A 12,124-nucleotide genomic window follows, 5' to 3' on the forward strand; every position below is an offset into this window, starting at 1 on the left:
TCTTTATACCATAGTTACTTTCAATGGAAATCCAAATTAATCTTCAGCGCACCGGAATCTCTATGGGGTTTCCGGGGGCGCCCTCCTACACAAATACCTTCATGGCGTACTTTGAAGAGACGCATATCTTACATCATCCTGATTCGCAACAACAAGCAGTCCTATTTCTGAGGTTCATTGATGACATACTAGTGCTATGGAACGGTGAAATGGAAACACTAATGGGATGAACTCAACATAAAAAACCCTTGAATCAAGTTCACACATGTCATTAAACCTCCAGCAGATTCAATTTTTGGACATTCAGATATCCAAAACCCCAGGGGGGTTTTCCACTACAGTCTACCGCAAACCTACTGATGTGAACAATGCGTTACACTATTCTAGTGCACACTCTAAGTCATTCAAAGATCATTTACTAGTTTCCCAATTCACACGCATTAAGAGAATAACTTCGGATCCCATCCAAAGCTCCAAGTTAATCGAACAACAGATATCTCGATACAGAACACGATATCCTGAATCTACACTAGCGAATGCCAAAACAATGGTTGAAGTGCAACCACAGGAAAAATTACTTCTAAAAGTCCAAAAACCGACAAATAAACACATGGTGTATGTTCTTAAGGAATCCACACACAAGAGAATCATCCGGCAAAGATGGGAAATTATAGTTCAGGAACCTGACTTCGTCAATTTATTTTGAGGGTAATCCTCTATTTGCACACAACAGTGCTAAAAACTTGAGGGAAATCCTAAAAAAAATCATCATCACCGGAGAAAACAGTATTTAAAGGTATGCGTAAATGCTATAACTGCGGTCAATGTGGCAGCGTTATCACGGGCAAGAACTTTTCACACCCTCGCACAGGTCAAAACATACCTTTGAAACATACGTCCGATTGCAATACTACTGGGGTCATTTACGCCATTCGCTGCCCTTGCGGTTTGGTATATGTGGGCCGAACGGCCAGAAAAGTGAAAACACACATTATCGAGCACAAAAGCTCTATTCGCAACCAACACCTTACTTCCAGTTTAGCTTCACACTGGATTAGGACATCGCACACCATACCCCAATTGAGGTTCACTATTTTGGAAAAGGTAGATGTAGTTGCAGGTAGAGACCATCATGTCATGTTATCTAGGAGGGAAACCACTTGGATAAAAAATGTGGGTACGATGAGCCCAGGGGGTCTCAACGACCAGTATGAAATGTTATGCTTTCTGTAATCTTAAAAAAATCTTCGCATTTTGATAAAAGTTTATTTTATCATGTCATACAGTAATCACTGTTGTAAAGGCTTTGCACGTACGAGTACTCACTATCATCACTTTTTATCTTTTCCTCTGCACATAGGATATTTTTATTTTTTTGACTACGATGGGGATCTCCCTATTGAATCGAGGGGGATTTCCATAGCTGACTATCAACATTTAATGTCCCGTTTTTGTTACGTTCAGCACCTCTTCACATTCATCTATAAGGGTAGCTCACCGCCAAGCATTAAACCAGGCAGAGTTTACACATATTCGTGTAGTACCATTTCATGGGACACACACAAGAGGCAGGTTTTAAAAAGAAACGTCATTTTCAATCTCATTTAGTAGAGATTGGTGGGAAACGTAAGTGCGAGCATGTTTAATGTGGGACATTTTTCTTTTATTTTTGTCCAGTAATATAAAGTTATCAACATAGAGTCTTTGTTTCAATACAATTTTTGAACCGGAGCGGGCAGGTTCGCATTTATCACGTGACCACGAGAGGCGGAGTGGAATTCATTTACGGAAGTGGCTACAGCGGTTACTATCGCTAGCGGTTGCAGTCACGGAGGGCAGATCAGCATAGAATCGAATTGTTTGTTCACTGGTAAGAATTGAACGTTTCACAACTGGCTTGCGGCTTCACTCTATGCTTATTTAGTAGCCTACATTGGCAGATTTCGCATATTGATATAAACGTGCATTTTGCTCTTCAGAGCCTGAACGCTTTTTGAACCCTTATGAGGAAGCTTGGGAACGTTTTTCTGACTTCGCATAGAACATAGGTGGAGGCTGTCTCGTAATTATCGGTAAGCCTTTTGCCTTGTGCGCATTATACTCTTTGGGCAGTTTATCTTGAAAGCATTAGATTCATTTGGTTTTTTGATTTCATTTACAGAGTTACAAGCTTACAAGAAGCACATGAGTTTCTTTTTAGGTGGCTTTTTCTTCAAACACTCTTCCTTTATTTTTGGATGTTTCTTTGGGTGATCCCCATATGCAGCACTGTACATAGAGAGTCCCGCATGTGCAAACCCTATTGGTTTAATTGTGACGTGAGTCAGCGCGATGAAACCCAAGATCCTATGGACAATGTGAATACGACATAAAATCTACTCATGATAACATATTGAAATGTTTCACCCCTGAAGAAGGGTCGTGTATTGACCGGAAATGCATTGGTTTTTTTGATTTTCACCATTTACTTATTTATTATTGATATATGGATTGATTAATGATTTCAAATGCATTCATGATTTTCTCAGAGCACTGCTTTCCAACAATGATTCTTTCTAATAATTATTGATTCAAATATAAAGATGAAAGCATTGAGAGTATTGTTTTATGTTTCTTGTTGCTAAAATAATTTTGAATATTGAACATACAGCTTTGATGATCATTTAAATTGTTGAAGTCTTTAAAAAGACCGTTTTAGGTCTTACAGCTAGAGGTATTTAGGGTGCAACAAAATCAATGTGGAGGGAGAGAGGAATTTGTGATCCAACCAATTTCCTCGAATTATATACTTTTGATCAGGGGGGGGAAGGATCACTTGTCCTGCATAACTTTGGGTATGCCGTAACCGTTCCGAGTAGTCCCAATGTTAACCCTCATGCACGTGCTGGTAATGGTGTGGTATTGAGCGGTATATCTTATTCTCCGCCGTCCCTTGCACGTGTGTGCATAATCATCGGGTTGTTTTTTATGCAACCTCCATCCAGGAGGCATTACCCATTGTTAAAAACAGTAGTGATAAGTGATGGTGAGGTGAAGTGATAAAAATGTCTCTTTTGATCAGAAAAATAATGGAACAAAGCATTATGTTGCTCCAAATGGAGGTCAAAAAGTACCTATGTTCTTGGCTCTAATAAGCCTCCTTGTGCTGACTCTGCCACCTCAACTGAGGGACTGAGGTGGCAGAGTCAGCACAAGGAGTGAATGGAGAGCCAGAGTGTGCCTCCCTGACCCACCCAGATACCGAAGAGGCTTATTAAAGCCAAGAACATAGGTACTTTTTGACCTCCATTTTGGAGCAACATAATGCTTTGTTCCATTATTTAAAATCTTTTTTCTCACCACAAATAGAGACGTGAGAGGTCTCTATTTCACATCACGGTCCTGAAGAAAGCCCACATGACCTATCAGGCATAATAAAGGGCTGAAACATGTCGACCTTTTTTCACATAGTGTGAACGAGTCATAATAACTCACGTTCACCGACATAATTTTAATTTCATTGCCTCTGAACACAGAACGAATAAATAATTTTTCTGATCAAAAGAGACATTTTTATCACTTCACCTCACCATCACTTATCACTACTGTTTTTAACAATGGGTAATGCCTCCTGGATGGAGGTTGCATAAAAAACAACCCGATGATTATGCACACACGTGCAAGGGACGGCGGAGAATGCAAATGCTACTTACCAGTATGCATCTGTTCTTGGCATGTAGGGCTGCTGACATTCATATCTGTGCATAGATCGCCGCCTAGTGTTGGGTCCGGATGATTGCACATTGTTGTCCTGGAAGAGTCTTCGAAGTATCACGAGATAGGTGGCTCCTCCCCTGGACTACAGTGCGCATGGGCATCGCCTCCATCCCCAGATTGTTTTTAGCCATTGGCAGAGATGGAGTGAAGTATGTGAGTGATGCCCATGCTAAGAGCATATAAATATATGTAAATGAATACTGCAGCTGCTACAGGCGCCGGGGAGGAGGGCGGGCGATATGAATGTCAGCAGCCCTACATGCCAAGAACAGATGCATACTGGTAAGTAGCATTTGCAGTTCGAGGCATGTGGGCTGCTGAATTCATATCTGTGCATAGAATACATAGCAGTCCCTCCATTAGCGGCGGCCGCCAGTGCCAGCTGCAGCAGTTTGAAAAAGTGTTTTGAGAACAGCCTGACCAACAGCTGCCTGCTGTTTAGAGTGCACGTCTACACAGTAATGTTTAGTGAAAGTATGTGTGGTAGACCATGTGGCTGCTCTACAAATATCTTCTAAGGGAATGTTACCTAGGAAAGCCATAGAGGCCCCCAACTTTCTGGTGGAGTGGGCTCTTGGTGGAATTGTGAGAGTGCGTTTAGCTTTAGCGTAACAGATCTGAAGGCATTTCACGATCCACCTAGCGATCCCAGCTTTGGAGATAGCGTTTCCCTTGTGGTGTGAGGCAAATGCAACAAAAAGTTGCTTGGTCTTACGAAAATCTTTTGTCCTGTCAATGTAGTACATCAAGGCTCTCTTAACATCAAGGGTGTGGAGCATCCGCTCCGCCAGTGACTCTGGGTTTTGAAAAAACACTGGTAACTCAATTGTCTGGTTTATGTGGAATTGAGATACAACCTTGGGTAAGAATTTAGGGTTAGTGCGGAGCACCACCCTGTTAGCGTGTACTTGGAAGAAAGGTTCTTGGATGGTGAGCGCCTGCAACTCGCTAACCCTCCGTAGCGATGTAATTACTACTAAGAAAGCAACCTTCCAAGTCAGAAACTGAAGCTAACAAGAGTGCTGTGGCTCAAAGGGAGGACCCATCAGCCTTGTAAGAACCACATTGAGGTTCCATTCCGGAGCTGGTGGTGTCCGTGGTGGAATGACTCTTTTGAGTCCTTCCAGAAAAGCCTTGATAGCAGGGACCTTAAAAAGTGATAGGTGTTGCCTATTCTGGAGGTATGCTGCCATCGCAGACAAGTGAATGCGGATGGAAGAGTACGCCAAATTGCATTGGTACAGGTGGAACAGGTAGCAAATGATGTTCTGAATGGAAGCATCCAGTGGGTCAATATCGTGGTTTACACAGTACATGACAAAACGCTTCCATTTGGCCGCGTAACAAGCTCGAGTAGTGGGCTTCCTTGCCTCCCGAATGATGTCCATGCAATCGGGGGGAAGATTGAGGTAGCCAAACTCTAGGACTTCAGGAGCCAGATCGCCAGGTTGAGCTGTTGCGGATCTGGGTGCTGAATGTCGCCATGGCTCTGCGTCAGAAGGCTGGGAGTGAGATGAAGCCTTTGATGCGGTACCACGGAGAGTTCCAGAAACGTGGTGTACCACGGTTGGCGAGCCCACGTTGGAGCAACCAGGATGAGTGTCATCAAGTGCTGCCTGAGTTTGCGTGCCACCAGCGGTATCAGAGGTGCTGGGGGAAAAGCGTACGCAAATCTGCCTGACCAGTTCATCCACATCGCATTGCCCTGCGATTGTGGGTGTGGGAATCTGGCAGCGAAGCTTTGGCATTTTGCGTTCTCCTTTGTGGCGAACAGGTCTATCTCTGGATGACCCCACTTTTGGAAGTACGGTTGGAGTACTGATGGATGTATCTCCCACTCGTGCATTTGGTGGCTGTGCCTGCTGAGCAGGTCCGCCATCTGGCTGTCTTTGCCCGGGAGATGCTCCGCCATGAGGAAGATGTTCCTCTGAATGGCCCACTTCCACATGCTCTGAGCCAGATGAGACAGCTGCGGAGAGTGTGTGCCCCCCTGTTTCTGAATGTAGTACATGGCCGTCATGTTGTCCGTCCGGATCAACACGACCTTGTTGCACAGATGTACTTTGAATGCCTTCAAGGCCATGAAGATTGCCATCAGTTCCAAAACGTCGATGTGCATCTTCCTCTGGTGTAGTGTCCATAGTCCCTGCACCGTGTAATGGAGTACATGTGCTCCCCATCCCTGGAGAGAAGCGTCCGTTGTCAGGATAATCTGTGGCAGAGGCTCCTGGAACGGTCGGCCCTTGCAAAGGTTTTGTGGATTCCACCAATGCAGAGAGTTGTACGCCCGACCACTCACCAACACTAGGTCTGTCAGTTGCCCATGAGCCTGAGTCCACTGACGTGCCAGGCACTCCTGAAGCGGACGCATATGTAGTCTCGCGTGCGGGACGATGGAGATGCAGGAGGCCATCATGCCTATCAACTGCATGAACACCTTCGCTGGAAGCGAGTGCTGAGGTCTGAATCGTTGGATCAGCGTTTGGATACTGGCGATTCTCACTGAGTTTGGCTGCGCAGTGGCTGCCAGAGTGTTTATTGTCGCGCCCAGATACTGCCGTATATGGGCGGGTTGGAGATGGGATTTTGGATAGTTCAGCGAGAATCCCAGATCGTGCAGGAGATGAATGGTGCGGGACACGTGGTCGGCGCACTGCTGCTCTGTTTTTGCCTGAATGAGCCAGTCGTCCAGATAAGGATAGACGTGGACGTTTTGGCGTCGTAGATGCGCCGCCACAGTCGCCAGGCACATTGTAAAGACTCTTGGCGCTGTGGTGACCCCGAACGGCAGAACCCTGAACTGGTAGTGCTGGTCTTGAATCGTGAATCTGAGATACTTCCTGTGGGAAGGATGCAGGGGGATATGAAAGTATGCATCCTTTAGATCCAACGTAGCCAGGAAGTCCCCCTGTTGAAGCAGAGGGAGTACCTGCTGTAACGTGAGCATATGGAAGTGCTCCGAGAGAATATACCAGTTGAGGGGCCTGAGGTCCAGGATGGGCCTGAGGGATCCGTCCTTTTTGGGGATTAGAAAATACAGGGAGTAAACCCCTGTTCTCCTTTCTTGCAGTGGAACGAGCTCTATTGCCCCTTTTTGCAGCATGACTTTGACCTCCTGCTGCAACAAGTGCAAGTGCTCGCCGGACATAGGACGGCTTCTTGGAGGTATGTTTGGTGGAGTGGAAGTAAGTTCCAGACAGTAACCGTACTGGATAAGAGATTTGACCCACCTGTCCGTGGTGATGGATTTCCACGCGGGCAGGAACTGCTGGAGTCTCCCCCCGACCGGTGTTGTGTGGTCGGGGGGCAGCGACAAGACGTCACTGCTTGTTGGCGGTGGTAGACCTGGAGCTGTTGTTTCCACGTCCCCTGCCCTTGACGTTGTTGCCTCTGTAGCCACCTCTACCCTTGTTGGTGTATGAGGTCTGGGTATTGCTCTTATAGTACTGTGTGGATTGCGATGCCTGACCCCTTGAGGTGCCTCTGGTATTGGAGCGGCGAAAAGAACCACCCCGAAACTGCTGAGATTGGAGGGCCCCCATAGACTTAGCAGTGTCTGTGTCTTTTTTCATTTTTTCAAGTGTCGCATCCACCTCGGGGCCAAACAGGTGGTCAGGATTAACTGTTTGGTTCAGTATGGTTGTCTGTATATCTGGTTTAAAGCTGATATCCGAAGCCATGCATGTCTTCTTAGCAACACACTAGTGTTGATCGCCCTGGAGGCTGTATCAGCCACATCTAGCGCACATTTGATGGAAGCGTTAGTGATTAGCTTGCCCTCCTGAATTAACATCTCCCCAGCCTCCTTGTACTGGTCAGGTAAGTGCTGCAACAGTGTTTCTAAGATGTCATAGTGAGCCCTATCGTAGCGTGCAAGTAGGGCCTGCGTGTTTGAAATGCGCCAAATGTTACCTGCCTGCGCAGCAATCCGTTTCCCTGAGGCCTCAAATATTTTCGACTTTGTGTCTGGGGGAGGAGCGTCACCAGTGGTCTGTGAATTCGCCCTCTTCCGCGCGTTGGATACCACCAAAGAGTCCAGTGGCAAGTGTCCCTTGATGTATGTTGGATCCGAGGGCGCTGCCTTATACTTTTTGTCAATTCGAGGATTGATGACACGTGCCCGAGTGGGCTCCTTGAAGACCTCCGGCGCGTGCTTTAGCACTCCTTTGAGCATTGGCAATGTCTTGACTGACTTCTCGGACACCGAGAAAGTGTCAAACAAAAAATCCACATCCACAGGATCTGAGTGGAGCTCAACATCATGATTAGCTGCGGCCCTCTCAATCAAAGCGTTGAAGGCTGCAGAGTCCTCCGTCGGTGAGGTTTTTGCCGCAAAGAGCTGCGGTTCCTGACCCGACTGCGGGTCGTCTGGGTCGGCTCCGACCGACCAAGGTTCATGTTCCTCCTCCGGATCAGAGTACGCCGGATAGTTGTACTCGACCTCCTCCTCATCGTCACCCTCCCCCGCGTTGGAACGCGTTGGAGAACGTTCTACGTGTTTGGGAGACGAAGGCTCCATAGGGGCCGAAGTACCCGCCGAGTCCTTCTTGTTTTTGAGAGGAATCCGAAAATGTTCCAACACCGGCTCCGTGGTGATTTTCCGTTTGAGGAGAGACAATTTCCCAGTATTGGCGTCGATGATGACCTCTCGACGCTCTTCCTCCGCGAGTGGCTGGAGTCGAAGCTTCAACACCACCAATGACGCTTTGGACGTCGACATCCCCTTCGAGGGCACGTCCGCCCCCTGCTTCGGAGCGAAGGCTTTCGGCGTCGACTTTGGCGGCAGGGTGAAGCGGATAGGCGTTTGCGCCTTTGCCGGCTTCGATGCGGTCTTCGGCACCACGCCCTCCGGTTCGGGAACCACAGCGTCCTTCCAAATCCGTTGCAGGGACTCCGCAACCTTTTTCGTCAAGGCTGGAGAGGGCTTGACCGGCTCGAACGATTTCCCCGAGTCGGGAATCGGGTCGGCTGGAGGCACCGTCTTTGGAGCCGACACAGTGCCATCCTTGGCCCCGACGGCCGGAGCCGGTGCAGCCAGAGCTTTGGAATCGCCTTGACGCTTCTTCGAAGCTTTCTTCGGGTCATCGACCTCGACCATCTTCGGCGCCGACGCAGCCGCGTCGGCCGCCTTTGCCTTCGGCGTCGACCCCGAGGCTTTGGGGTCGGCCATCTTGGCGTGGCTCTTCAAGTCGGCCATTTTGAGTTTCTTAGATGTTGACGCCTCTAGAGCCTTCAGTCCCACCAGTGGAGCTTTCACTTTCGGTTTCGAAACCGTTGGTGTGGATCCCGATGGCTTCACTTTCGTTTTCTTCAACGGGAGTGGCGTATCAGAAATGTCCGTGGCCGGGCCGAGAGGCGGGGCTGCTGGACTAGTAACAAGGTCTTGGGTAAGGCCCGAAGGCGATCCCTCGACCTGGGCCGTATGTTGGGGGTTGACCCCTGAGTCAGTTTAAGGATGCTCTTCCTCCGAGCTATCCCCCACGGTGGCAATGTCCCCATCGTCGTCCCCTACCTCGTCGCCGGCTTCATCAAACTCTTCATCTCCCGCGTCGTAGTCATCTCCCTCCGACGCAAGGCTAGAGTCCGAAACCTGAAAGACATTGTCGTCTTCCACAAATTCTTCGAAGATGTTGTCCGGCGGGGGCGCCGGGGGTGCCGACAACTGGGCCTAGAGTCGAGCGGCCCGACGATGCTTGAGGGTCTTCTTACACCGGAACTTTGAGCAGGCCATACACCTGGCCTCGTCATGGTCCGGTGACAAACACTTGTTGCACACAGGGTGCACGTCGAGGTGTGAATACTTGGAGGTGCACACCGGGCACCTCTTGAACGGAGTTCGTTCCATGTTCAGTAGTCTGGAGCGTCGAGTAGGCCCGTCCGCGCCGACAGCACGCGGAGGGGCAGGAAGCGTTCGGAGCTGAGAAGGAAGACAAACCCGAACGAAAACAATACCGACGCCCAGCCTAAAGACCTTTTGGTCTCAAGTTAGAAAGTTAAACAACTATCGATCCCGACAGAGGGAACCGAAACACATCCGAACCCAATGGCGGAAAAAAACAATCTGGGGATGGAGGCGATGCCCATGCGCACTGTAGTCCAGGGGAGGAGCCACCTATCTCGTGATACTTCGAAGACTCTTCCAGGACAACAATGTGCAATCATCCGGACCCAACACTAGGCGGCGATCTATGCACAGATATGAATTCCGCAGCCCACATGCCTCGAACTAAGATATACCGCTCAATACCACACCATTACCAGCACGTGCATGAGGGTTAACATTGGGACTACTCGGAACGGTTACGGCATACCCAAAGTTATGCAGGACAAGTGATCCTTCCCCCCCCCTGATCAAAGGTATTTAGGGTGCGCCATACGCCGCTCATCAGCTTGTAAGAGGTGAGTCTCCTGGAGAAATATGATGTCAGGGGGTAGGCCGGAGCAGATAGTGCCATGTCTGTTTCAGTTTATTGGGGGAATTTAGGCCCTTCACGTTAAGCGTCAAGACTTTCAGTGGACGAGGTAGATCCGCAGTCATGGTGGGTCCCAGGCCAGCCCCCCAGCGCGCCTCGAGGGGGACACGCAGATGTTAAGGACCCCTTCCGTCCCACCACGCATAGCGAATCGCAGCCGCATAGGCCCCCACCCGGCACATCCAAAGAACAGAATAGGACAGAAAGAAGAGGCCAGAAAGAGACAGTTATAAGAGAAGAAGAGAAGGATAAAAGGCGGCCAACAGGGCCATACAATCCTGTTCCAGGTTCGGGACATCCTACACCCTAGGGTCAAACAATCCCAGAGATGACACTCCCACCAGAACAGCCAAAAAGAGGGGTAGCACCTCGTAACCAACTGAACCTCTACAGGAGCCCCCCACCCCCAACAATGCAATCAAATGGTCCACAAGATGGCTGGGAAAGAACTCTCATACCCCCCAACCCCCCCAAAAGGGAGGGGAGACTACCTCCAGCGCCTAAGGTGGACATAAGACACCCACAGGTGAGCCAATCACAGAGTTTTCGGTTGTTGCTTAGAGCCAGCTGCATCCCCCTCCAGGGATCTGATATGCTCGATGATGTCCTGCTTCCCCCACGACGCCGTCTGCTCATCTATGGTCGGTGACCTGCGGCGATGTCGCACCGTGGACCAGTCTGTCCGGGTATGGATCCTCGCCGCTATAAGGGGTCTCAAGGGGCTGACCGGCGGGGAGGACGGCATGCGGAATAGCTGTAACAGCGCACCACCCTGCGCTTGGACTCCCACACAAAGATGAGCGCAAACGGGTGCCCCCATTGGTAAGGGATTTCCAGACTTCGCAGCTCGTCGGTGATGGGTTTGAAAGCTCGCCGTCGCCGCCGTTTGTTAGGCGCTAAATCTTGAAAGATCTGAATCCGGTGACTGTCATATGTGAGGTCTGGCTTGGCTCATGCCGCCCTGAGGATGGCCTCCTGCACCACAAAGAAATGTACCCTGGTGAGGATGTGTGGCAGAACTCCTGGGCGCCCAGCCGGGCCCGACACCCGATGAGCCCGATCCAGAGTTGGCGGCGAGGCATCTTCATCCCCCCTAACTTCGTGCAATAGCTGTGCCACTTAGGTGAGGGCGTCTTTCCCCTCCGCTCTGAGTGGAACTCCCCAGATGCGGAAGTTGTTTCTACGGCTCCGATTTTCCAAGTCCTCTTGCTTTACTTGTAATTCGATGTTCTGCTCCTCAAGGGCGGCCAGGGGCTGCCATATCTGCTCCTGCTCCTCCATGCGAGTATCCACAGTCCTTTCAAGACCATCAACTCGGTCACCCAGAGCAGTCACCTCTTTCCTCAGCTCTTTGACGCAAGAGTGCACTTTTTTGCATAGGGAGCCTATCTCCATCCTTAATTCCGCCATAAAGGAGGTCATGAACGCCTGCGTGACCGGTGGCGAATCTCCCCCAGGCAAAGGGCTAGAATCAGTCGAGGCCTGCATGTTCGTCTTGCCCCACATGGCTACCACCGAGTTGTCCTTGGGGATTGCCCCTGCGGTGTCCTTACCCCCCCTGGAGCGCGTCATCGTTGGGCGGGATGAACTCCACAGCAGGCCTGCCGCCCAGATAAACGCTAGCCCACTACAGCACCCTCCCAGGTGAACAGCAGAGGAGAGGGGCCTGACGCATCAACTATAGAAGCCCCCAGCCAGCCAAGACTTCACCAGCAAGAAGCGGCAACCATGAACAGAGAGAGCTGCAGAATTACGTCAATCCAGCGGCTCCCCTGCGAGGAACCAACGGGTGGCCAAGGGGATCGCCACCACCCACTCCAGACCTCTCAGTCCCGGCTCCGGTCCACTCAAATGGCCCCTTTCTAGGGCCGCAACAACAGCCCAGGGTGCATTCG

At 49.9% G+C, this 12,124-nt stretch overlaps 1 protein-coding gene across 4 annotated transcripts in view; it reads right to left on the reverse strand.

Moving 5' to 3' along the window:
- The window catches only part of EPRS1 (glutamyl-prolyl-tRNA synthetase 1), a 470,400-nt gene that overhangs the window by 121,301 nt on the left and 336,975 nt on the right, over positions 1 to 12,124 (reverse strand). The gene's annotated exons all lie outside the window — the stretch shown is intronic.

Source organism: Lissotriton vulgaris, chromosome 6, assembly GCF_964263255.1.
Source record: "Lissotriton vulgaris chromosome 6, aLisVul1.2, whole genome shotgun sequence".
Lineage (NCBI taxonomy): Eukaryota > Metazoa > Chordata > Amphibia > Caudata > Salamandridae > Lissotriton > Lissotriton vulgaris.